Below are 25,346 nucleotides of genomic sequence, written 5' to 3'. Positions count from 1 at the left end.
CCCGGAGGACCCCGGCATCCCTCACTGCCACGGCGTGGCGCTTCTCCGCCAGGGAGGGACCCGGCGAGGTGAGGCCCGGTTCGGAACTCTGTAGACCTCTGTGCGGACGCCCTGGTCCCAGAACCCCAGACCCCAAATTGCAGAGCAGCAAGTGCAAAGAGTGGAGGGCGGCCCGTCCTCCCGGAATGTGGGCAGTGTCTTTGGACGCGGGTAAGAAACTCTTGAGAGGCTCGAGGGCCGGGGTCGCTCTTGGAGACTTGGCGTGCGGCTTTCAGAAGGGGGAATCCCGGTGCGCAGTGCGAAGAGGGCCTGGGTCTGCTGGAAGTGAGACCCCAGAACAGTTCCCACTACCTGGGGACTTCCCAGAGCCTCCCCACCGAGCGCGTCCCAGACCTGCCCAGAGGAGCAGGGCCCCGCTGGGTGCAGACAGGCACCCCGCGGACCAGGAGCAACTCCTGCTGCGCTGTGGCCCCTCGCCCAGCATCCTCGAACCCTGGCAGACAGCCTGTACCCAGTTATTATTCTGGCAGAAATCAGAGGCTTCTTGTTAGAACGCTAGGTGCACGTGCTGCTGAAGAATGAGAACCTTACGTTTTTCCTTCCTCACTGAGTTTTGTTAATATTTCAGGGTAAAAAGCTGGGAGAGAGAAGTCATGGTGTGGCTGCTTTTACCCCTTTGTTGGTTTTCTGGGTACACCCGTGCACAAGTAATAGGAAAATTTATGTCCTAGCCTATATGAAATATCTTTCGTGGTGTAGTTCTTTAAACCGGGATATGGAGGACGACATTACATTTTTGCATCTCCAGGTGAAAGATTTTCAGGTGGGGGTTAAAACTTTGGGAAAAAATGTTGATGCAACAGCTGCAAAGAAATATTAAGTTTTCTCTGTCAATGGCTAAATTCTGCACCAAGAGTCTCCTCGTAGTTTGGACAGCAGCCGGGTTTGCAAAGGCGGATTATTTAGTTGCCTCAGGTGGAGCAAAGGGGCCTGCGGATAAATGTCAGGGGAAGTACTTGCACATGGGTTAAGGCAATTTGAATCTAGAGAGAAAAGTGCTCTGTAGGCTTTGCTCCTTAGGAACCTCTTAGGATGGTTGGAAACCTCTGGAGGTGACACTCTGGTCCCCACTTTGCCAGCCTGATTTCACTTAAGGACCATCGCTATCTCTCGGGTGCTTCCTTTGTGGCCCCCTCTCTTACCTCCAGCTTTTAGCTTCTCCTTTTTTCCCAATAAAGTCTAGAGTTGTCCTGATCAGAGGCGGAGTAATGGGAGGATGGGGATGGAGAGCCTCTGGTCTAGTGGAGGCAGAAATGGGACCTGGGAGTGACCCAGAGGGTGGTGGGAGAAGCAGCTTCCAGCCTTGAGGGCCCTCCAGCGAATGGGAGAGCAATGACTGAGAGAAAGAGACTCCGGGAAAGGAGGGGCACTTCACAGCTTGTTTCGTGTTAAGGGTTCTAATTGTTCCTTTTCTTTGACCACAAGGGCTTTTTTTTTTTTTTCTCATTGAGTTTATTGGTACATTTTAGGTATAGAGTACACTTACATTCATTATTGGGATCTTGTACCTTTACATGACAGGTCTTGATTCTCATTTTTTCCCCTTGTCCCTGCCCTCCCTTCACCCCTCCTACCCTCCCCCTTTACAAACAATTCATTTCCATTTTTTCATTTTCTCATATTTTTTTCTTTTACCTTATTAGCTTCCCCCTACCTTTCCCACTTTCCCTACACCTTTAGCCCCTTTCTTCCTATTTCACATTGTCCATTATATCATTAGGATCTTATGTACTATTATAGTTTATTCACACCAGAGAAACTATTCGGTATTTCCACATGTGTGACTTATTTATTTCACAAGGGCATTTCTAGCTGGGGTAGGAGGAGGATGAGAGCAGAAGCAGCCCCTTCTCTGTGAAGTGCTGCCCTCTCACCTCAAACTCGCACTTCATCCTATCCTTTACAAGTTTTTCGAAAGTCGTTGAGGGCTAGGGAGAGAGAAAAGAAAGGCCAAAGCCCTAATAGGCAACAGAAATTAAAAAAGCAAAAATGGAGTGTCTTGTGTCTTGGGCAGAGAAGTTGAAAGAAGAGTTGAAAGAAACACTGTACATTCAGTGAAAAAAAATCAAAGCCTTTGTTTTACAGAAAGGATTGAGAACCACAATGCTCATGTTTAGTTGCTGATGAATTTACCTGATAAAGGATGTCAATTCCTATGTCTCATTTTTTTATTATGAAAAGTTTCAGATATACCAAGAAATTACCTATTTCCCTTCTTATAAACTTATCATTATCTTAAAACATAAACTTGTTAATAAAATTCAGAGTTTAGGATCCAGATGTAGTAGATGTAGCCCTGGGCAGTTTGAATCAGAAGGTGGTAAAGAAATAGGTGCACGAAGGATATGAAAATTTTGAGAAAAATATCAGGGATCTTATTCTCCTGACTTCCATAAGAATCTCTGGCATATCTCTTAATGGCCTTCTTTCTCTTATTCTTAACACTTGGGTTGGAGTGTACCACTCCTCTGTGTGACACACATCAGATAAAACCCAACTCCCCTGAGGCCAGAGATTGAGCCCTCCCTGATCCAGTCTGGCCTCAGTCTCTTCTGTGCTCTCGCGTGTTGTCCTTGCTCTTCCCTCAGACCCTGGACCAGTTTATTTCCTCACCTCTGTGAAGTCTTTTAAGAATGTGACCTCTGAGGGTCAGGGATTTAGCTCAGTGGCACCGTGCCTACCTTGCAAGCACAAGGTCCTGAGTTTAATCCCAGTACCAGGAAAAAAAATGGGATCTCCTTCACAAGACCATCCCTGACCATCTGATCTTAAAACAAAGCCTCAATTACTCTTGTTTCACCATACTTTTTCTTTCTTCATGGGACCTGACATTATATATCTTTTTGTTGTTGTTGTTAATCAGGCATATTCCTCCTCAAATGTAAACTCCGTAAGAACAAAAGTTTGTTTTTGTTTTCGTTTTTTTGCTTTATTTATGGTTATGTTCCTGTTTGGAAGATCATAAGTAATTCATGAATACTGTTGAATTAATTAGATATTTAAACTATTCCAACAAGCCATTGTCTTCCATAAGGATTGTGAAACTCTTGGTAAAACACTAGAAGCCCCTTTTGGTAATGCAGGCAATCAATATTTTATAGGTAAAGTGATGATCCTGAAGCTCACTCGGGACCTCTTGTATTCTCACAGTGTGTCTGTGCTGAATCATGTACTAGAAGCTGGGCCAGTTTTGACAAAGCTACATCCCAAACAAGATAGAAAACATTTTAATCTGAGAAATTTAACTCATGCCACTTTTTAGCCACCTCAACCATCTAGAAGCAACCCTTGTTCTGATTTTGATTGTCTTGGAGTTTGCTGCTTCCTGAATTTAAATACGTGAAACTATACAAAATATCATCTTGGCGGGGGATTTAGCTCAGTGGTTCTGCTGCCTGCCTCGCAAGTGCAAGGTCCCGAGTTTTATCCCCAGTACCAAAAACTAAAAAATAAGAAAAGAGGAATCGCTTCGTGGCCTTTTGGCTAAGATCAAGTGTGCAGAATATAATCTTAGGTGTGGCTTCTTTTTGTTCTACATAAATTCTGTGAGATTGTGTATGTTGCTCAGTATATCAGTCGTTTATTTCTTTTTATTTCAAGGTAGTTGTTTTGTGAATGTCTGCTATGTGTTTAGTCATGGCTTTATTGGTGGACAGAGATTGCTTAGAGTTTGGGGCCATTTTGAATAAAACTACCATGAACCTCTTTACAAAATCTGCCTTATTTGGAGACCTAAGTAGCTTATATGAAAGTCTTGCTGAGAGGAGTGTGGCAAGGTTATGGGGACTGTGAGTCATGTGGCAGCCTGTCTGCAACCTAGCCAGTGTCTGCTCTGGAGAGCTCCTCTGGGAGCTGGCCTCTTCCCACTCCTGCACTTGGAAAATGAGTGACTATGCAAATTGAGGGAGCCCTCAGGTATACCTAAATGTTTTTGGTTCATTAGAGGAAAAACTAGGCTGGTTGTGGTGGTTCATGCCCGTGATCCCAGTACTTGGGAGGCTGAGGCAGGAGTATTGCCATGACTTTGAGGCCAGCTTGGATTACATAGTGAGTTCAAGACCAGCCCAAACTATGTAGGGAGAGTCTGTCTGTCTCTCCCCCACTTCCCTTTCTCCCTCGTTTCTTCTCTCCCTCTCTCCCTCTCTGCTATTGTATTCCCCTTCCTTCTCTCTCAGCCTTCCCATTCCAGTACAAGCTGACTCTAATCAGCCCCTGGACATTATGCTACCAAGGTATTCAAACATTTATGAGCAAGAGTCCTGCTCACAGCCTGATAAAATATTTATGTGTTTCCATGGGGCATTGGTTTTCATCTAGATTTCTTAAGGCTTTTTTCTGAAACACTTGTCATAGTCACGAGATGCTCAGAAACAGATGATCCATGTTACCAAACCCCACCTCCCGTGGCACTCTTCTTTCCAGGGTGGGCAGAACGAGGACACAGAAAAATGAACATTGCAAGAGTCTAGATCCAGCACAAATTGGCTTGAGAAAAGAAGGGGTTGTTATTGTACTACCTTTAAAGATTTGAATCTAGAGGCAATAGTGAAAAAAATAAAAGCGGGTAGAATGAGGAAGGATTAATTAAGGGAGATGCTTTCCTTCCAAAAAGGAGAATGCAGGAATTCATCTTGTAAAACTAGTGCCTTTGATGCTGACGTGGCCAGGACCTATAGGGGACAACAGGGCTGATGATAATCATAGCACTGCTGTGACACTGTGGGGCAGGGGTGGAGATAGACAGCTGCTCCTCAAAAACTCATTCTTTTCCTCTGAGGAGGAAGCAGCTTGTGAGTTGTGTCTCTTTGACTGGCAGCTGTGGTACAGAAGACATTACCACAGCCACAGTGTAACTGAGCAGATGTCTGAATCAGGACCAGAGGCAGTGTGGTTGGAGTAAAGGGAGAAGACCCAAGACGACAGACAGTCAGGGCAGAATTGCAGTAAGAAATACAGCCAGAGAGCTAAGGGCTGCTGATGAAGGGCGCAGGACCATGGACCTCAGTCTGTTTCTTGTAGGGAACCAGGCAATTCTGACCAGAGATTGGATCAGATGTGGAGCCATCCTTGAGAGGTACATCCAGCCTAGGTGAGGCCTTGACGTACATTTGTGTCTGAGGCACTTCCAGAATTTTCTGCTGTTTCTAATCCAGTGTGGTGTGTTCTGTGCAGTCTATTATAAGGGAGGCAGATAAGAGGAGATTAGAGTCATTGGATGTAGTACCAGGACTGACCAGAAACAAGTGTCCCGCGCAATCTCCCTGCCCCCGCCTAGTGTACACTCAGAATGCTGTCGGTCAAGCGCAATGCACAGGCTTCCTTCCGGTTGCTACTTCTAGTGCATTGCTTCTGTGACCCCTTTGCCTATGTGGGGAGTTGAGGTCTGTGTACCCCTTTATCACCCGAACCCGAATCTGGGCCAGTACACTTCAGATGTGGGTTGCTGAGTAACAAAACTGAGCAGCAAGGCTGAAAGACCATTCGTACAGAACCCGGGCCACACCAGCCAGCCCACTGGGCTAGGACTCGGGAGGAACCTGGCAATGGAGCTAAGGTTGTGCACTTTGATAATCTAGAGTTGGGGCTGCTGGTACTCTCCTACGTGTTTGCCTCTCAGTGGGCTGCAGGTTCTTATTCCAAATTGTCTACTCTTTTCTTTCGTACTCTTTTGAATAAACCAAGATGTTTATTTTTTTTTTTAACCCACAGTTAAAATAGGAGGGATGTTAAAGCTGTCAGTCATCTACAAATGCCATGGCAGTGGTAGTTCTGGGAAGGGAGTCTTCAGGTTAGGGCATGTTAGCTTTGTATGTACAGCTGCCCTTCTGTATCCAAGATGATTGGCTCAAGGAGACTCAGTACCAAAACCTACGGTGTTCAAGTCCTTCATCTAAAACGGTGAAGAATTGGTGTATGCCTCACACACATTCTCCTATAAGTGGCAGATCATCTCTTGGTCACGCATTATACCTAACACATTGTAAATCCTACGTTGATAGCTGTTCTACTCTACTATTTAGGAAATAACAAAGAGGAAAGAATCTGTACATGTTCAGCACAAATACAGTTTTTCTTTCCTGGAGATTTTTCAATCTGTAGTTGGTTGGCTCGGCAGATGCAGAAACTGTGGATATGAAGGCTGGCTGCACACAGATGTGCTGGAGAGCCGGAGTTCTAGTGGGGAGAATGGATGTAGTGGAGGGAGAATGTGAGATAACATGGGAAGGCCTCACAGAGAAATTTCTTTATTCTCCCAGAGCTTTGCTGGTTGGGATTGCTTTCTGGAAAGCATGGGTTTCAGTGTGACCTTTAGAACACCAGTAAAGTGTGCTGCAGGCTCCCCGTTGCAGTCTGCCTCTGCTAGGATATCAGACTGTCAGCGGGCACTGAAGCTTTCCGTCCTGATCTTCCAAGAGTAACTGGGAACACCTTGAGAGAGAAGGTGTACTGAATGTGTCAACCAGGAAACGCTGAGGGTCTGGGGCTGTGGTAAAGGTCCTGAAAGTGTTAGTCTGGTGAAACTCTAGATCAACAAAGGTTTTCTTGGCTTACCTTAAATGCTTCCTGATTTTCTTTGAGAGGTGAAACCTGTCAGGTTAGGGCCACTTTAGCTGTAGTATTTCCTCTGAACAGATGAACAGGGTGCACACCTAATTGGGTGCCTTTTCTGAACACTAATTTCGATGATTATATGATTTTTGCCTGAGCCAGTGGTGGCTGCCTGCCTGTGGATGCTGCCAGGAAAAACGAAAAAACACAGAAGATCAAGTAAACAGGCAGAGGGAAAGCTAATGGCAGCAGACAGCAAAGGGAAGAGAAGTATGGCCTACTGGGCTTATGGATACTGTTTATCTACAAGTGAGAAACTGGCATGAAAGAAGACAAAATAAGCATTCTTAGGGATATTTATATGCACAGACTGCTGACTTCCAAGCAGCTATGAGCAGAAAAAAGGAGAGGATACTTGAAGGCTGCCATTGCAGTCAGTGGATGGATTACTTTATGTCCAACATAAAGACACATGACCGTGTCTCAGCAATGCAGGCTTTGGAACCAGTGCTCTGACCAGAACTTTCTTTCACACTTTCATACCTTCTGTCCTATTTGTTCACAATCTTAGTTATGTATATGAAATAATAATCTATACTTACAAGTATATGCAAGTGCAGACCACTTAAAAAGTAAACTATTCTAAAATATTAGTGGTAAGATTTATAAATGAGTATTTTTCTTTTTTCAGCTTATCTATATTTCCATGCTTGTTATAATGAGCACAAATTTATGCCATCACTAGGAAAATATAAAGGAAAAACCTGTTAAGAGGTTAATTAGGTGGCAAGAAGAGGTAGGGGTGGGGGGATATTAGGATTACAGCAGAGGAAAAGGTGTTGCAAGAGGAGTGAATAATACCGAATAGTTTCTCTGGTGTGAAAAACTAGAAGTGTAAATAAGGTTCAAACTGTACAATTCACAATGTGATATAGGAAGAAAAGTGCTAAAGGAGTAAGGGAAGTGGGAAGGGTAGGGGAAAAGAAAGAAGGGAAAAGAAAAACTATGAGAAAAGGAAACAAACTTTTTGTAAATAGGGAAGGGAGGAGGGGGTAAAGGGAGGGCAGGGACAAGGGGAAAAATGAGAACCAAGACCTGTCATGTAAAGGCACACCCATGATGAATGTAACTGTACTGTATACCTAAGATGTACCAATAAATTTTATGAGAAAAAACAAATGAAAAACCACAAAGTGGGCCTGGAATTTAGCTCAGTGGTTCTGCCACCTGCCTGGCAAGCGCAAGGACCCGAGTTTGATCCCCGTACCAAAAAAAAGAAAAACAAAACACAAAGTATCCTATGCAGGAAACAAGTATATGAAATGTTTTGAAGAGATTGGAGTAAGCTTCTCATCATATCCAACTAAACTTGAGGAACTTGAAACGGAATGAAAAATTTATGAATGTAAAGAAAAGGAAAGAGAAAAAGGAGTGAATGATTTAAAAAATTCAATCATTAAATTGGCTTCTGTCTACTCTTTGGTGATTATCTAACGCTACATGTCTGTGGCCCCTGCCACCACAGAGTGAAAGTATCCATTAGCGTGAAATCAGATTGTGAGCACTGAGCGAGCTGAGTTTCCAGCTCCAAGGCCACACCTCACCTAGTGCTGTCCTGGGATACCCGTTGGGAGGCCCGCAGGTGGCATGCAGGGTTGCTCAGAGGGCTGCTCCCAGAATGCCAACACAGACCCCTTCAGACCCGGGCAGCCTCATCTCTCCCACGGTTTCTCCTGACTCTCGCGAGGCTGGGCCGGCTTTGTTTTTCTCATCTTGGAGGTGTGGAAGCGTAGCCACCGAAGGCAGTCTGTAGTTGGAGGGGTGAGATTGCTTCGGGAAAAGCCTGCGCTATTCGTGTGTCCACACCTTTGCTGGCTGCTCACCGGCGTAGGTAGCCCCTCAGGAAGCTCCGTGGCTGTGGCTCTGGAGAAGTCTATAAGGATTTCATTTTACAACCTTTGGCCTTTCCTGGGGCACTGTGAGTTCTGTGCCTTAACTGGCTTCTGTTGAGCGAGGCCAGGTAGGACTCATGCCAGGAGCAGAAGTTGCTCTCTGTGCCTGTCCAGTGAGGTCAATCACTGTTAAATGCCGCAGAATCCCAGACCCACGGAATTCTGAGGCCTGGTATTACTTGGAATTGTAAAGTTTCAGTAAACCTTTTAAGATCAAGATGTGATAGGTATATATCCCAATTCCCCCCAAATGAGTGTAATTGTTATGTATTGCAAACATGTGCTACTACTGAAAATTCTTACCTAATAAAATTATAACATTTAAAATTTTTTAAATCTTTTAAACTTTTTAACTTGATTACCTTTTTAAGTCTTAAAGCATTACATATTTTAACAAATCTAGTAAGAAAGTAGTACACAAGCCAGGCATGGTGGTGCACATGGATAATCTCAGCACTTGAGAGGCTGAGACAAGAGGATCTCCGTCTAACGTTCAAGACCAGCCTGGGCTACAATCATGAGTTGAAGACCAGCATGGGATATGTATCAAGACCCTGTCTCAAAAAACAAACAAAAAGAAGAAAGTAGTATATAAGAACATGTTACTAAATCTCCACTTTCTCTCCCCTTCATGTTTTTGAGGAAACCACTCTCAAATGATCAGTGTGGAGCTTGTTCACGGTGGTGCAGTCCTAGCTGCTCAGGAGGCTGAAGCAGGAGGATCACAGTTCAAGGCCAGCCCAGGCAACTTAGAGAAACCCTGTCTCAAAATAAAAAACAAAAAGGGCTGAGGCTGTAGCTCACTGGTATTAAGTACTTGCCCAGCTTGTGCAGGCTCCTCAATCTCCAGTACCTACCCCCCCACACATATGCACATAGACAGTTTGAGGTGAGTTCCTCCCTCCTTTCTACAATGAAACAAAGGTGATTTTCTATTTCACATAAATGAGACCATATAGTTCCAGTTACTATATTATTACATTGTTATATACATTAGTCTAGATTAATACACATAATTAAGCTAATTTCTTATTTTTAATACCTACCTAATATCCCATTATAAAAAATTCCACAATTCTTCCATTATTTCCCCACTGATATTCATGTTTTCTGTTATTTCTCCTCTGATAGATATTCATGGTGTTTTTTGTTTGTTTTTTTTTTTTTTTTTGGTACCGGGGATTGAACTCCGGTCCTTGCGCTTGCAAGGCAGGTCACCGAACCACTGAGCTAAATCCCCGGCCCCAATATTCATGTTTTTTTAATGCAACAAGTTATGTCATGATAAACAGACTACACTTGTCCATACACTTTGTTTTTTCTTTGTGTTTTTGTTTTTGAAATGCTGGGGATTGAACCCGGGGCTTTGTGCATGCCAGGGAAGCACTCTACCACTGAGCTACTTGCCCGGCACCCCCTGCACTTTTGGTTTCTATTTTTATGGAAGAAATTCCCAGTACATTTCTAAGCCAAAGGGAATATGCACAATTTCAATTCTCACTGAGGGTCTCTTTTAAGGCAGTTGCTTCCCTCCAGCTTTTTTTGTTTCTCCCCTCTCTTCCAGACCCTTTTAGGCAAGCAGGCCTGGATGTTTAGGCAGAAGAGCCAGCCATGCCAAGTGTGGATTATTTCAGCTCAGTGGGGCATGGAGCCTGCAGTTTCTTGGTTGCATTGTGTCTCTCCTGCTTTTGGCCAGACTGTTCACAGTTCCCTTTGCTCATTTATTCCATGCTGTGGAATTATATACATCATCTTCATCTGGGGCAGGAGCCTCTGATGGGTAGGATGTTGGGGAAGGACGTACTTTCAGAGAGAAAAGGCTGTTACAGCGCCTTCTCACAAGTTATATCTGATGTGTTTTTTGCCATGCCCTTTGTTTAACAGTTGGATTGAGAAAGGTCATTCATTTCCCATCTGAGTCTTCCCCCTCCACTTTGGGGATCGGGGGTGTAGGGAGCTTTCTAAGTATAAGGTCAATCAACTGTAACTGATTATTTGACATGAGGATAATTACTTAAGAAAGTAGGGGTCTTGGAGCTTAAGGATCAGTGCCAAGCAACAGATGTGAACACTTTTAAGCAAATAATTTGTACAAACTCAGTAGTAGGAGTGAGCTTCCCTGTAGAACTGCTTGGCTTTCAGTTTAGTTTTGCTCTTGTTGGACTGTGAAACTTTAGTTCAAAAGACTAGGGAGGAGTGAGTTTCTCCATAACACCAGAGCTGGAGAAAATATCAGAGACGCATTCAAGGAAGCTGGTGAGTACAAACAATTGAAATATAAATGTTAACTGACAAAACAGCAAGAAGTAGATGAGATTTTTAAATCCTGCAGGAAAGACTGGTATGACCAACAGGCTTTGAATTGAAGGATATTTTATGAAAACTTGTGATCTCTAATCCATATCAGAAACCCCAAAGTGAGTCAGTATTTAGAATGCAAAGTTTAGCTGAGCCGTGGAAAGCAATTATCAAGTCCTATTGGCAAATAGTTTGCTCGTGGCTTTTATATGCTTAGTAGCTTTTGGAATATATTTGTATATACAAAATTTAAAACTAAAGAGAAACACTGAGCAGAAGTCACTGTGATTAATTTCCAAGGAGAAAAATTTAACTTGTAGTTTATAGGTTTAGTTTATATATGCCTAAAGAATAAGTATTACACTTTGCCATAATGACAGTGAAACTAGTTTATGTGGTAGGTTTGTCTTTTATGTCTTAGAGATTCTATAATGTATCATCGTCAGTGTTAATAGGATTGTCTCTTGTACTGTCATTTGTATTTGTAGAGTAAATGTTTAATGTTTGATTTCATCAGAAAAAAAATGTTAAGGTTAAAGATACGTGAGGACATTAAGCATGTGCTGTTGGCAGTAATGGACTATCTGGTATGGTAAACCATCATTTCCATGGAAGAAGTCTAGAAAAACAGATTTAAACAAATTTATCTGAAGATGTGGAATATCTACTCAGGCAGCTAGGATGAGTTCCCCACTTGCTAAATCTTTCTTGGAGGCATTTGCCGTTTGTTAAGTAGCATGCGAGGAGAAACTAATAACCTCAAAAATGAGCTGCTGCTAGGAGAGCAAGAAGCTGAGCAGAAGGTTCTACAGTATGATAAGAATGGGAAGGAAAAAAATGGATTTCAGGGGTACCCAGTGGCCTAGGACATGAAAGACCATGATCATGGAAAGAAAAGAAGCGCAGAGAAGTCTGTGCAGTGCTCGAAGCAATTCTCCTTCCACGTCATTCACTTATTTGTTAAACAGACCAGGAAATAAAGAGTCCAATGAAAGTGCTTAAAATCTGAGAGGCTAATCAAATCTACTTGAAATCTACTTGTTATTCTGCTGGGAAGATAAAAATTGAAATGTGGGGTCTAGTAAGATGGGAGGGCTTGAAAATACCCAGAGATTTAGATGGGATTCCAGAAGTATTATGCCCGAGCAGTTATAGAAAACCAGAAATAAACTGTCCTTATACCAGTGGTGGCAAACCATGGCCCGTGTGCTGCAGTGGGCTCTTTGTATCATTGAAAGCTCTAAACGGTTCGCCGTCGCTACCTTGAACAGTGTTGAAATTTAATTCTCAGTCATCTCAGTCACTTTGGATTAAAGCAGTCTTTTTAATTTCATCACACTAGCAGAAGCCTTCTCCATATTTTTTGGAGAACAGAAATTGATCTAGAGCCTATAATTTTTTTTCGTACATGGTTTATAATATTTAGTAAAACACAACAAATTAAAACCAGTCTCACCAAAAGACAGTTTCCAGAATGTGGTGCTTTTAAAAGGGGAGAATCCAGGATCTGAGTTCAGGCAACACAGCTTCAAGTCTATGGACACCAAGGCAATTAGATTTCAGAGAACAGAATATTGGAGGAGAAAGTGCTAGAGAGAAAACTCCGGATTCTTACTGGGTGCACCTCAATTCTAAAGTTGAGTACTGATAAGCACAAGCATGTGAGCAAACTACTTAGGATAGGGAAAGAACCACCCAAAAGGATTTGAGAGAACAGTACACATTGCTCACACAGAGCTGGAAATAGTGCCTGCTTCCACCAGCAAGACTGGAAAACTTAAGATTCGTGGAGTGTTGAGTAGCATGCTCTGAAAGACCATTTCTTAGTCATGGGGAATATTTAGCCCTAAAATATTTAGCCCTGCTCTGATCCTGCCTGACCCTTTTTCTCCCCAAAAAGAACAACTTGAAAGGAGCAAATTTTCCTAATTAATTTAACTGCATCTCAGAACAAAGCTCAAGACTATTTAGAGATACTTTATTAACAGATCAAGTATATTGCCAGGGGTATTGAAAAATCATTTTATAAAGATAAAGGAGTGTTGTTTAGATATAACAATACTAAACATGTATCTAATAAGAAAATTTCAAGGTCCACAAAGAAGAAATTGATAGAACTATTTGAAAGGTAACAAAACGATGAACCAACTTGACCTCACTGATCTTTATAGAGAGCACTCCGCCCAACAACAGGAAAATCTACATTCCTTTCAAGTACACATGGAATTTTTTTTTATCAAGATAGACTATATTCTGGGGGCATAAAACAAGATTCAATGAATTTAAAGGAATTCAAAGAAGACAGATCCTTGGCCACAATAGAATTCTGAAATCAACAATCCTCAAAACCTTGGTAACTAATACACATATTCTAGATTAACTCATGAGTCAAGAAATAAAAATTATTTTGGATAAAGTGGAAGTGAAAAGTCACCTATTAAAAGCAGTACTTAGATAGAAATTTATAGCATTAAAGGCTTATAAAAATAAAAGTGTCAGGCCAGGGATTCAGCTCAGTGGCACCGCACCTGTCTTGCAAATGCAAGGTCTTGAGTTCAATCCCAGGTACCACAGTCAGTCAGTCAGTCAGTCAGTCTCCAGTCAGTACCTTCGGCTTTCACCTTAGCAACTAAAAGCAAATGGCTATGATCCCTATTAATATTTGCAGTATGTCTACATTTCTGTGTCTCTATACGTTTTTCAAGTATCCACAGCTTGCATCAGTATCTGATAACCAGAAAACATTTGAGTCACAGCTTGAAGAATAAAAGAATTGAGCACTGTTCTACCTATCTTGATTTCTCAAAAGTATTTCCCTGAAATTAATCTTTAGACAATTCATGAGCCTTATCCTTGTAGCCTAGAGTAATAAGTTAAATGCGATTCCAAGGGTTTGTATAGTAAAGACTCTGATGAAAGCTCTATATTTCTTACGCCTGAGTGGGGTACTCATGGTTTGATTCCCAGATCAGCAGCATCACCCAGGGACTCGTTAGAAATGCAAATTCTCAGGCCCCAGTCCAGATGCACTGACTGAATCAGAGGTGGAAACCACCAATCCATTGTTTTTTAAGGAGCTCTCCAAGTGATTCTGATGTGCACTGAAGTCTGATAACTGAAGGATAGTATCACATCATCCTTAGAATCCACCCATCTTGCAGCTCAGCTTTGAAACAGGGGAAGTGGCCACAGAATGACAAGTCTCATTCACAGTTTGCATTTTCCATTTCTCCGCAAAGAGCCCAAATCACTCTCCCACAAGTATCTTGGGTTGCACAGCAATGCTGAGCAATAGTTTAGAGGGATCCAATGTTCAGCTTAAACTGGAATTTAGAGACATAGCAAGTGAGTTCACTTATAAAAATTTTGACCAGAGATTTTTCAAGGATGATCTTGAGTAATTACAAGGGTTTTGGCTCTCGGCCTCCTTTAGTGGGATAGAGTGTTCGGTCTGTTGAACAGGCTGACCCTCAGGAATGGGGTCTCATTTACCCTCTTCCAACTGTGTGGCAGTCACATACATCCTTTGACAGAGTGCTCAGTATCAACATGCTTGCTTCACAAAGTAGTTTAATGAATTCACTGAGCCTATATTCTGAATATCCAGAAGGACAGGACCTCAGCTGCAGTAGCATAAAACGTGAGCTGTTCAAAACTAGCCTCTGAAACCTTAAGGTGATCATTCTCTCCCGTCCTACTGTTGCCTGGAGTGTGATTTGTTGTGACATCTGACTCTCTGGCTAGTGAGGGATAGCATAGGGTGCTTCACAGCATCTCTCATTAAAAGAGGGCAGCCAAGTGGAATTCATTCTTGGCTCTTAATACTTTTCAAATGAGAATTTTATTGCATATTAATGAGTACTAAGTGACATTTGTGACTGGTTTTTATGGAAATCGTGCACATATAATTTACATAATAGAACCTCAGTGCTTTTGGGTAACAGTGCAACTCTGAAAAGTTAGTGAATGTTTTTATATGGTGCTGTGTTTTTTTTTCCAATTCCCAGATCCCATCCCCTAGAAGAATGTGCAATGTTAATAGGTCTGCAGGATCTGACTGTAAGGCAGTAGTGACTCACACCTTAGTTTGTGTGGTTGTGCCAGCATGTACCTAAGAGTAAAATATATCAGCACAGGTCTCTGAACATGGGAGATCTTCCCACAGTAGTTGAGAAATGTTTCAGCCCTTCTACCTTCATAAATCAAGACTCCTACTTTTCCTGAGTTATAGGAGTATCTAGTTGGTTTTAAGGATCATTCCTAGGACTCTATACCACGTAGTGTTTTCTGAACATCTCTGGATCATGTTAGCAAATATGTTGATCACCTACTATGTACGAGGCACTGTGTCATAGAAGACACAGGTGTTAGAGCAAGACCACGTTAGCTTGCTCCTGGCTACATCCCTATCTCTTAGCACAATGACTAGTAGTCAAGAGTTATCAATCAGTGTTTATTGAATTGATGAACATGATCTCTATCTTTGAGGATCTATAAGTCATATCTTATAGCTTAAAAATCACTGCTTTTTATGTTAGAAGAAACATTAATGATTCAGAACTTGGAATCCTGTTAGGAAATGTATAGAAACCAGATGGACAACCTTGGTCATACATGCCCCAAGTCTTCTGCATAAGTGATCCTACTAATTATAGAAATTAAAGAAGCCAACATTTATTGAAGATCTAATACATATCAATTACATTTGCAAACATCCTATATATCATATAATTTAATAATCAAACCTACAAATTACAGGTAATATTATCCCCTTACAGTGCTCCTTATTATGTTAGATGCTCCTGGCATATGTAAAGTGAAGCCAGACTCCAGGTACTGGGATGGAAGGGTGAATTGGCCCAGGGGCCCTGTGGTATGCCCTGCCTTCTATAAACCTACTATTTATAGAAACCCACTGCATACAATACTTTCCTAGATTCTCTGGAAATGCCAGACCAGTAGCCACAGTTGTTCACTAGAATTCTACCATGTGTTAGAAAAATGTATACACTGTAGAGCAGCTAGGTGTGGTAGCATGCACCTATAATCCCAGCACTTGGGAGGCTGAGGCAGGAGGCTTAGTGAGAGTTTGAGGCCACCTGGACTACAAGGTAAGACCCTGTCTCAACCAAAACACACAAACAAACAAAACAAACACATTGCGTAGCAAAGGGATACATCAAGATCTAGTAGAAAGCAAGTTACAGCCAGGCATGGTGGCGCATGCCTGTAATCCCAGCACTTGGGAGGCTGAGGCAGGAGGATCTCTGAGTTTGAGGCCAGCCTGGGCTACATAGTGAGTTCCAGGTCAGTCTTAACTATATAGTGAGACCCTATTTCAAAAAAACCAAAATAATTAATTAATTAAAAAAAGAAAGAAAGTTACAAATAATGTGAAACTAAAAGTTTGAGTATATTTTTCTGAGCAATGACAGTGAACCTTGTAGAGCTTTCAGTGATACAAATAGCCTTCTGCAGCTTGATGCCATAGGCTTGCCATCACTGCTCTAGAGTGTGAAGCAAAAAATGCTTTCCAGATTGTGGAAAAATCCTCATCTGTGAGTGGGAAAAGGCAGGACAGAAGAGGCTTTGAAAGACAGGGAGGAAGGAGTGATGGCAGAGTTCAAGAATTTTTCCAAAGCCTAAGGATCCTAAAACTTTGTATTCTCTGAGATCCACAGAAGTCTAGGAGAGGAATATACATTTAGACCATGAATTCTCATGAAGGAACCACTGTCAGTATTGTAAACCACACCCTCAATAATATTCTATCGATACCTATAATTCTAATTTTTTAAGAATCACAGAAAAGATTTATTTTGAAGGAACAATTGCATACTCAAGAAAATAGAGTGTAGGCCATCAAAAGAAAGCATACTTTTTTGGCGTAGGGAATATTTATGGTTTGGGGGAGGATGTGGACACCTATAGAATTTGTGAATCTACAGAAAGCTCCATTTTGGTTTCCTCCAAACCAAACTTTGATCCTTTATTCAAAAGGAATGCAGAGGGGATGAAGGTCTGTTTACTTACGGCTGCATCGGGCTTGGGGAATGGGGTGGGGTACTGACCTGTCTTACCAAGGATCAAAAATCTTTGACTGATCTAAAGGAAACCGAGGAAGATGGGTTTTATTGTTTGTGAACCATCATACTTCGATAATCTAAAGCAGAGGACAAGAGCATTAGCAATTCTTGATTTTAAGCTTTATTTTATAACCATGTTAAACAAGCAAAGCCCCAAAATTAAAAGTAAAATAGTGGTGAATAGCAGCTGGTAGATGGTAGATGTCAGAAAAAAAAAAATAGGCACCATTTGACAAAAAAGCCTTTTATCCTTAATATTAACCTCTGTTCGTTTTGCAGTAATATTCTTTTCGATGCTCAAACAGTCCTACTTTTTGGTACTGTCTTAGTCACTTTCTTCATCAGTGAGACACAATACTCAACACCTACAGCTTAAAAGAGGAGAGGTTTATTTTGGCTCACATTTTAGAAGTTGCAGTCCTTGCCTGGTCAACCAGCTGCATGCAAAGGCAGTATGGTGGAAGGAGCTAGCATAGGAAAGTCACTCTCATTGTGGCCTAGAAGCAGAGAGTAAAGGGAGGTTGCATCCCAGTGACCAGCCTCTTCTAAGAAGACCCTCTCCCCTGCAGCAGCTCGGCTCTAATACCTCCAAAATCCAGTCCTTCCAAGCACATGCACCTTGGAGTCCATTTTAGATCTGACCCATAGCAGGGACCCATTATGTTGTCACTTGCATCTATCTCTTTGACATGATTCTGTAGTGTCTGATGTTTTCCCCCTAGGACAAAAATATGTGCCACCCAGGCCTCTCTTGAATATTTCTGCTCATAACCCAAAGTGACAATTTTGCCAGAGAATCCCAATTTGTTGTAGGGACAAGTGGTTTTAGAGAACACAATCTAAGAAAATCGGAGTACTCATTGTATCTGGATTGTTGTTACTTCTGGGAGTAACAACACTGAAGAGTTTGGAAAACATCGATACTGTATTTTAGAAAGAGAACACCCTGAGTTCTACTGATATTTATGAGTCAAAGTTTTTTACTTATTTTTATGGATATCTCTTTTCTCTTACTTTAGAATCTTGTTTCCCAGTGACATGAACATGCTTATTTGCTTCATCATAGGAGCCACATATATATTTATGCTTATACATCTCTCTATGTAAAACAAAAACATACCTATCTAATGTAGTTTAAGACATCTTTCTGGGCATTTTTTGCATTTAGGATATTTGATCAAGTGACTTATTGAAAATAATTTTTATATGATTAGGCTGTCTACTTGATATATAAATACATTAATTTTTCCCAAGTTCACCTTTAATTTTTTAGGGATCGATTTTCTTTTTTATTTCATTTTTTAAATTATTAAAATGTTTTCTTAGTTTCAGAGGCAAAACTATAAATGTTTAGAAGGCTTATTTTTCTCCTGGTTCCCTCCCCTTGGTTACTTTACTCCCCTTATAGATAGTCTCCCATTGGTTCTTTTAAAAACAAACCAGTGACATGTATCCCATCTCCTTTCTTACATGATACATAGCATACTACGTATGTTTTGCTGCATCTTGCTTATATTTTTGTCATAGTTGTTAACAATATATCCTGGAAGTCATAGTGGTACATTTATATTTCCTCATTTCAAAAAATTGATAAATATTCACTATAGTTTTACAATCATATATTATTTATTTTAAAAAGCAGTAGATGAGATCCCAGTTATTGATTCTTTGTGCTAGCTCCCATGCTACTGAGGATTTGTTCATGAAGTCTTCTCCTGTGCCAATGTCTTTGAGAATTCTACCTAACTTATCTTCCAGCAAGTTTAGTGTTTCTGTTTTAAAATTTAGATCTTTAATCCACTTGGGTTTTAGTTTAGTGCATGGTGAAAGATAAGGGTCTAGTTTTAGTCTTTGGCAGGTTGAAATGAAAATCTAACAGTGTAAATAAGGTTCAAATTGTACAACTGACAATGTGATATAGGAAGAAAAGGGCTAAAGGAGTAGGGGAAGTGGGAAGGGTAGGGGAAAGGAAAGAAGGGAAAAGAAAAAATATGAGAAAAGGAAACATTGTTTTTGTAAATAGGGAAGGGTGGAGGGGGTGAAGGGAGGGTGGGAGTATGGGAAAAAAATAAGAACCAAAAGCTGTCATGTAGAGGTACAAGATCCCAGTGATGAATGTAACTGTACTGTATACCTAAAATGTACCAATAAACTCAATGAGAAAAAAGCAGTAGAATAATTTTTCTCAGGGAAGGTATTTGTTATTGGTTGATTTCTTGATAGCAGCCATTCTTTCTGGAGTGAGATAGAATCTCACTGTTCTTTTCATATGCATCACTTGAATGACCAGTGATGCTGAAAATTTTTTTCATATGTTTATTTTCTGATTCTACTTCTTCATCTGAGGAACATCTGTTCATTTCAGATGCCCATTTTTGGATTGTGTGTTTAAATTTGAGGGGGGTTGATTTTTTGAAAGTTCTTTATATAGATAGTAGTCCTTTGAAGAACAGCTGGTAAAACTTTTTTCCCATGTTGTAGGTTGATTTTTGTGTGAAAGAATTCAATTTTTGACTGTTTGGATGTTGGCTGTTGGTTTTTCATAGATGGCTTTTATCAGATTGAGGTAAAGACCATTCCAATTTTCTGTAGGTTTTTTATCATGAATTGGTGTTGAATTTTGTTAAATGCTCTTTCTGCATTTATTGCGATGATCATATGGTTTTCATCCTTGACTGTTAATATAATGTATTACATTTATTGATTTGCATATGTTGAACCATCAGTGCCTCCCTGGATGAATCCCTCTTGCTCAGGGTGTATGAACTTCTTAATAATCTTCTGTGTTCTGTTTGCCAGTGTCTTATTGAGAATCTTTGCATTTGTGTTCATTAGGGAGATTGGCCTGTAGTTCTCTTTTTTTAGTTGGGTCTTTCTCTGCTTTTGGAATCAATGTGATGCTTGTTTCCAGGAATGAATTTGGGAGTATTGCTTCCCTTTTAATTTCATTAAAGTTTGAGAAGTAGTGGCATTAGCTCTTCCCTCAATTTCTTGTGGCTTTCAGCAGTGAATCCATCAGGACCTCAGCTTTTCTTTGTTGCTAAGTTTTTAATTATGTTATCAGCTTCATTGATTGATATTGGATTGTTTAGAATTTTTATATCTTCTTGGTTCAACTTTGGTAATTTATAGGCATCTAGGAATCTGACCATTTCTTCTGTATCTTGCATCTTATTGGAGCACAGGTTCTCAAAGTAGGTATTGGTGATCATCTGAATTTCTGCTGAATCTGTTGTAATTTCACCTTTTTCATTTCTAATTGCATGGAATTGAGACTTTTCTTTCCTTTTTTGATAAGGTTAGCTAAGGGTTTCTCAGTTTTATTTATTCTTTCAAAGAACCAACTCTTTGATTTGTTGATTTTTTTATGTTGTTCTCTTAGTCTACTCTGATCTTTATAATTTCCTCCCTTGTATGAGTTTTTGGTTTGTCTTGCTCTTCTTTTTCAAGGAACTTGAGGTTCAGCATTAGGTTATTTATTTGAACTTACTCTGTTTTCCTAACATGGGTATTCACTGCTATGAATTTCCCTCACAGGACCACTTTTACTGTGTGCCATAGATTCTGCTATGTTATATTGGCATTATCATTTAATTGTAGAAATTGTCTAATTTTTTCTTTAATTTCCTCTGTGAACCATTGGTTGTTCAGGAGGGTGTTATTCAATTTTCATGTGTTTGTGAAGTTCTTGTGGTTTCTTTTGTGATCTCCAATTTCATTGCACTGTGGTCTGATAATATACAGGGGATAACTTCAATTCCTTTGCATTTACTTAAGCACGTTCTACAAGCTAGCATGTGATCTATTTGGAGATTGACAGGTGTGCAGCTGAGAAGAGTGTTTATTCTGATTTTGTGCAGTGGAACATTCTACAGACATCTGTTAAGTTAATTTGTTCAAAAGTTTGCTTCAGTTCTAATATTTCATTGTTGATTTTTTTGTATAGTTGAAATGTGTATATGTGACAGTGGATTATTGAGGTCCCTCACTACTACTGTAATGATGCTTAGTTGGCTTTTCATGTCCATTAATACTTGTTTTATATAGTTATGTGCACTAGTATTTGGTGCTTATATATTTATGATGGTTATCTATTCCTCTTGGATTCCCTTTACAAGGGTGTAGTGACCTTTGTACTTTTAATTAGTTTTGATATGAAATCTACTTTGTCTGCAAATAGTTTTTCTGTTTTTTTTTTTTTTCTGGTTTCCTGTTGTATGGAGTATTCTTTTCCAATCTTTTACTTTCAGTCTATAAATTTCTTTTTGAATTAAGTGTGTTTCGTGTATACAGCATATTGTTGAATCTTGCATCTTGACCCGTTCTACCAGTTTATATCTTTTGATTGATGAATTGAAGCCATTAACACTAATGGATATAACTGACATATATTGACTTATTCTTGTCATGGTATTTTCCTGTTGCTGGCACTTTTATTTTTTCTTTTTCCCCCTTTCCATTTAATTCTTGTGTTGCCTGGTGGTTTCATTCTGTAGGGCCTCATGGAATTCTGACTCTCATAGCCTTTTCTTAGGATATTGTTTAGAATTTTTTGGAGTGTTGGTTTGGTATTCATGAAGTTCCTCAGGTGTTCTTTGTTGTGAAAGTATCTTATTTCTCCATCTATTTTGAAAGATAGTTTTGCAGGATACATTGATCTGGGTTGGAAGTTATTTTCTTTTAGAACTTGAAATACTTCACTCCGGGCTCTCCTTGACTTGATGAGAAGTCTTATGTTGAGAAGTCTCCTGTGATTCTGCTGGGCTTTCCTTTGTATATGACTGTTTCTAACTGTGTGTAATATTTTGTTCTTCTTTTGGGTTTCTGTAATCTTGACTAGTATATATCTATGTGTAGAATTTTTTTTATCATTGCTAGTTGGAGTCATACATGCCTCACTTACTTGTGTGTCAAATTCTTTTGCTCTATTTGGGAAGTTTCTGCCATTACTTCTGTTAACATGGTTTGTTTTTTAATGTTGTTTGCTTTATCTTCTACTTTTTTATTGACTGTGACCAGTCTTATGTTATTCTTCTTTGTATCATCTAGCAGCTTCTAGATTGATTTCTCATGGTTCCTTGCTATTTTTTAGGAAATCTCTTTTCGTGGTCACTAACTGCAGTCCTGTCTTCTATCTGATATTCTATCCTCACGTTGGCTCATTCTGCTGTGTATACTTTCAGTGGCATTTTTAATCTCTTGGATATCTGCTTGAATCTGTTTCATGGATTCCATTACTTTCCTATGCTGGGCATTCATGGTTTCCATTTCTTTCCTGTGTGGGCATTCATGGCTTCCATCATGGTCCTGAGCTCCTCTGTTTTTTTAAATTTGTTTCTGTTCTAGAATCTCTAAGCCTGCCTTCCACTTTGGTCACTATCTGGAAAATTATTTCTCGATCGATTTTTTTTTCTAGAGCCTAGTTCATCTCTTTTGTTACTTTTCATGTTATCAGTTCAGGGTGTCCAGATCATTGATTGTTGGATTTTTCCACCTCGTTGCTCCCAAGATTTGCCTTTGGTGAGCTGGAAATCAGAGTTTGTGTCTTGTTTAGGTGTCTTCTCATTTTTATTTTGTTATCGTTGATTATTTTGGCTTAATTCCTGTGTTGATGCTTCTATATTGCTTACTGAATCTTTATTGCTAATAGTACCCCTAGGAAATGATTACTTCTCAGAGGTGTCTTCTAGGTATAGCTAGTCTTTAGGTTTTGAGTCTGTAATGACCCTTGGGCAATCTCAGTTTTGGTATACCAGGAAGGACAATCACATCATGTTGGCCCAAAAAATACAATCAGCATCAACCATAGTATCAAACACAGCTTAGAAAATGACAAACTATAAATCTGTCACATTTAACTGCATGAACTAGATCAAAATCAAGAACCAACCAGAAATATGTCTGCAGTAAATAAGCTCTTCAATATAGCAAATTTACCCACTGGGATGAAGAATTAGTAGGAGTTGAAGGGGGAGATAGGGAGAAAGAAGGAGAGGGAAGGGTTAGAAATGGGGCTAGAGGGGGAAGGTAGGCCGGGCCCCAATCCACAGCGAGAAGGAGAACCACGCCTGCTCCTGACCCAGCCGCCATCGCTCAAGCGCCGGGTGGTAGGCCGGGCCAATCCACCGTGGGAAGGAGAACCACGCCTGCTCCCGACCCAGCCGCCATTGCTCAAGCGCTGGGAAGGTAGCCGCACAGGCGCCCCTGAACCCCCATAAGCCCCCCCCTGCACTCTCAGACCTCCTGACTGTGCAAGTCTTTGGACCCACTCTGCAAAGACAGAGGTGGTCATCAAGGGTATTTTTCTGAGTTCCCAACTTTGAACATCTTTAAAGAAAGGGCAGGGGAAACCTGTAATAGAACTTTGCAGAGTTCAACCGTTCAGAAGGATGGGGAACTCAATCTGGGCCTTGCAGCCCGAGGTCAGTCAGCATCATGGGGTTCAGCAATCAGCTAACTGAGATCAGGGGTCTTGCATCCTCGCTCTGTCTGAGCCATTAAATGGTAAATATACTATATTGAAAAGTTTGTTCACTGCAGACATGTTCTGGACTGCTTCTTGATTTCAATTTAATTCAAATGATTTAAGGGTGATAGACTAGTGACTACCACAGGTGGTCAGTGTCCAAGTTGTGCTTGATCTTAATGTGTTGCTGATTGTATCAGTTGGGGTAAAGCATTGCCGTTGATTTGATGAGCTGTTTTCTCTGATGTTATGAAGATGAGAATGTCTGTGGGTCGTTAGAGACACAGAAGCTAGGGTGCAACTATATCAGGAAGATTTGGGTGATAATCCAGAGATTAAACCAAGGACAGTCCGACAACAAAAATTAAAATGAGAAAACACTTAAGCAAGACACAAGGACAGACTTCCAGTTCACCAATGGCAAACAGTAGGGCAAATGAGGATGAAAAGGCCGATAGTGAACCACCAGGACACCCTGAACTCAAAGCACAGGAAGTAACAAAACAGATCAATCAGGCTCTAGAAAAATTCAAAACAGAAATAATTTCCCAGATAACCATAGAGATAGTGAGCAAAATGGAAGTCATGATTTGAGACTCTAGAGCAGAAACTGACAAAAAAATAGATGAGCTCAGGACCATGATAGAAGCCATGAAGGCCCAGCATAAGAAAGAAATGGAAAAAATAAACGCCCAACATAGGAAAGAAATGGAATCCATAAAACAGATTCAAACAGATATCCAGGAGATTAAACACTCTATTGAAAGTGTACGCAACAGAATAAAAGAATGCGAAGATAGGCTCTCAGATATAGAAGATAAGATTGCAGTCAGTGACCATGAAAAGAGAGGTCTCTTAAAAACAGTAAGAGATCATGAGAAATCGATCCAACAACTCCTAGATGATGCAAAGAAGAATAACATAAGACTGATAGGAATACATGAAGTAGCAGGAGAAAATACAAATGACTTTAAAAAGCTGTTTGCAGAATTAATGACAGAAAACTTCCCAAACAGAGGGGAAGAATTTGACATTCAGATAACTGAGGCATATAGGACCCCAACTAGCTACAATCAAAAAAAATCTACACCTAGACATATAATAATCAAGATCCCAGAAGCCCAACAGAAGAAAAAATACTACAAGCAGTAAGAGAAAAGAAACAAATCACATACAAAGGAAAGCCCATCAGAATCACAGCAGACTTTTCAGCACAAACCCTTGGGGCAAGGAGAGCCTGGAATGAGATATTTCAAGTACTAAAAGAGAACAACCTCCAACCTAAACTGATGTATCCAGCAAAAATATCTTTCAAAATGGAGGGGGAAATAAGACACTTCCACGACAAAGAACACCTGAGAAACTACATGAATACCAAACCAGCACTACAAGCAATTCTAAACAAGATCCTAGAAAAAGACAATGAAGGCAACAACACCATGAGGCCCAACAGAGCAAATCAAATAGGCAAGGCAAGAAATTAAAAGGAGAAGGTGAAAAAGTAAAAAGAGCCAACAAAAGGCCAATAACATGTCAATAATAAGTCAGTACATATCAGTTATAACCAGCAATGTCAATGGCTTCAACTCACCAATCAAGAGAAATAGACTGGCAAAATGGAATAAGAAGCAAAATCCAACAATATGTTGTATACAAGAAACACACCTAGTGCAAAAAGAAGCCCATAGACTGAAAGTGAAAAGATAGAAAACAATTCTCCATGTGACAGGAGTCCAGAAAAACACAGGGGTAGCAATTTTATTTGCAGACGAAGTAAATTTCAAACCAAAACTGAAGCTAGTATTATTGATGTAGGACAGTACTTTATCATACCTCTATGAATGTAAAATATCTAGTACCTGCTTTATGATACATAGTAGGGACTGTGCTTTATCAGAGCTACATTTAATGATATTACTCTAGAATGTTCTCTTT

At 40.4% G+C, this 25,346-nt stretch overlaps 1 protein-coding gene across 2 annotated transcripts in view; it reads left to right on the top strand.

Moving 5' to 3' along the window:
• Positions 1 to 15: 15 nt before the first annotated feature.
• Positions 16 to 25,346, top strand: part of Gpr156 (G protein-coupled receptor 156) — a 98,904-nt gene continuing 73,573 nt past the window's right edge. For both annotated transcript variants that reach the window (XM_033755917.1, XM_033755916.1), the window contains exon 1: positions 16 to 210. The gene's annotated coding sequence lies outside the window, so the exon portion shown is untranslated. The remainder of the gene's footprint in view (positions 211 to 25,346) is intronic.

This window comes from Fukomys damarensis, unplaced genomic scaffold, assembly GCF_012274545.1.
Source record: "Fukomys damarensis isolate Sample0158 unplaced genomic scaffold, DMR_v1.0_HiC HiC_scaffold_24, whole genome shotgun sequence".
In the NCBI taxonomy this organism is placed as follows: Eukaryota; Metazoa; Chordata; class Mammalia; order Rodentia; family Bathyergidae; genus Fukomys; species Fukomys damarensis.
The sequence above is the reverse complement of the archived record's forward strand: the minus strand, read 5'-3'. Positions and strand labels throughout refer to the sequence as shown.